Below are 2,789 nucleotides of genomic sequence, written 5' to 3'. Positions count from 1 at the left end.
AAACCTGAAGGGTGCCCAGTGAAGAGCGTTTGAGGCAAAGGATTTGTGTACTGAGCATCTCTGTGCAATGCATAAAATCTTCCTGCAAATTTGTATTTCCTTAGGATAAATAACCAGACATTAAATCACCAGATCAATGATCATGGCTATTTTCATAGTTTCTGAAGCATACAATCTGATTTCCCAAAACTGAGTTTGCTTTAAGATACAATCCCAACAGCAGAGTATGAAAGTACCTAGTTTACTGTTCTTTAACAGCACTGGGCATTGTTTTTTAACCTTCATTTTTAAATTAAACTATGGGAATGTAATTATTTTTGAAAAAATATAACAAGTATTAATAATGATTAGTGAGCTTAAGCTCCCAAGTTTCCACTGCAGTAATTACCAGATATAGATATACATATTTGAAAGGTATCGTTGCCCTTATATTATGGTTGTTTCCCACAATATTTTATAATCTTTTTTTAGAATTATAACTATGCATCTACATTTTCAGCTTCGTTTTCTTACTCATGTAAGTTTAGCCAATACCACGTTGACAATTTTTCCAGAATTTCACTATTATGTGTCTAAGTGTACATTTTTTAAAATGCTTGCTTACCTTGTGATGTGTTTCACTGGTTCTTAGACATTTTCAGTCATTTTCACTTCAAAATTGTCCCTTCATAATTTTCTCTCTCTTCTTCTGGGACTCAGATTAGTTGGTTGGTTGCTATTAAGTCATGTCTGACTCTTGTGACCCCATGGACTGTAGCCTGCCAGGCTCCTCTGTCCATGGGATTCTCCAGGCAAGAATACTGGAGTGGGTTGTCATTTCCTTCTCCAGCGGATCTTCCTGACCCAGGAATCGAACCTCTCCTGCATTGCAGATAGATTCCTTACCGACTGAGGTATGAGGGAAGCCCAGTGGTTGAGGTTCCCACACTAGGAGTCAAACCTGGGCTGCATAGGTGAAAACCAGGAATCCTAACCACTAGACCATGTAGGGGATTCAGATTAAACTTGTTAAATCCTCTAGTCAACTCTTCTAGCTCTCTCACTATTTTCTGAGTTTTCTATATTCCTATATTCTCTCTACATTAATTCAGTATAGTTTTTAATGACCTACCCTACAGTTCAGAATATATCAAACATACACAATTGGCTTGTAAACCCATTTTTTTGAGCCCTTAATGTCAAGTCAGATTTAAGTTGTTATAACTTCAGGGGGCTTTTTTTGCATAATTATATCACATTTTATAGTTTTCAGATTTTATTGAAATTTTTAAGCTTAGCCTTTACCTCCACTAACAGGAAAAATAATTTTTCTTCTTTCTAATAACTGGAGAGCAGAGGTCTATTTTGCTGTATGCTATTTCTGTTGATTATGGTTAATACTGCCTAGATTCTTTTTATACCTCATTATCTATAGTTGTTTGCTAAATATTTATTTTAAAAATTATATTTATAAGTAATTTGAGATTTAGGAAATGATACATTCCTTCAGAGGGAAACTTCATTTCCTTCTACCAGTCACATAAGGGTGATGACCATCTGAGACCAAGCTTGAGGTTTTGGGACCATGTAGATAACCACTAAGAGAACATTTATGTTTCCTATTCCAAAGGGAACACTCTGTCAGGGATTCAGGCCAGAATAAGAGTAATTCCCTTTGATAGGACTGAACTTCACTATTTGCTTCACACTCTACAAAAACTCCAGCTTTACAACTTAGGTAGTTTCCATAGCCAAATATTGACTGGGAGTGAGTGTTAGCTGCTGAGTCATGTCCGATTCTTTGTGACCTCATGGGCTGTAGCTCACGAGGCTCCTCTGTCCATGGGATTTTCCAGGCAAGAATACTGGAATGGCTTGCCATTTCCTTCTCCAGAGGATATACCACTTTAAAATCAAATGTACTCTCTGCTCTTTGCCTGGTATAACCTCAGATATGCAGATGACAACACCCTTATGGCAGAAAGCGAAGAAGAACTAAAGAGCTTCTTGAAAGTGAAAGAGGAGAGTGAAAAAGTTGGCTTAAAGCTCAACATTCAGAAAACTAAGATAATGACATCTGGTCCCAACACTTCATGGCAAATAGATGGGGAAACAGTGGAAACAGTGACAGACTTTATTTCCTTGGGCTCCAAAATCACTGCAGATGGTGACTGCAGCCATGAAATTAAAAGACGCTTAATTCTTAGAAGAAAAGTTATGACCAAACTAGACAGCATATTAAAAAGCAGAGACATTACTTTGCCAACAAAGGTCCATCTAGTCAAGGCTATGGTTTTTCCAGTAGTCATGTATGGATGTGAGAGTTGGACTATAAAGAACACTGAATGCCAAAGAATTGACGCTTTTGAACTGTGGTGTTGGAGTAGACGCTTGAGAGTCCCTTGGACTGCAAGGAGATTCAACCAGTCCATTCTAAAGGAAATCAGTCCTGAATATTCATTGGAAGGTCTGACGCTGAAGCTGAAGCTTCAATACTCCTGATGCGAGGAACTGACTCATTTGAAAAGACCCTGATGCTAAGAAAGATTGAAGGTGAGAGGAGAAGGGGATGACAGAGGATGAGATGGTTGGATGGCATCACTGACTTAATGGACATGAGTTTGAGTAACTCCAGGAGTTGGTGATGGACAGGGAGGCCTGGTGTGCTATGGTCCATGGGGTCGCAAAGAGTCAGACATGACTGAACGACTGAACTAAACTGAACTTGTGTGGTATTTTCTTACTATCTCACTAACTACACAATTTATTTAAGAAGATGATTTGCATTGCCTCTGTTTCTTTTACACTAT

This window comes from Bison bison, unplaced genomic scaffold, assembly GCF_000754665.1.
Source record: "Bison bison bison isolate TAMUID 2011002044 unplaced genomic scaffold, Bison_UMD1.0 scf7180017864035, whole genome shotgun sequence".
Classification (NCBI taxonomy): domain Eukaryota; kingdom Metazoa; phylum Chordata; class Mammalia; order Artiodactyla; family Bovidae; genus Bison; species Bison bison.
The sequence above is the reverse complement of the archived record's forward strand: the minus strand, read 5'-3'. Positions refer to the sequence as shown.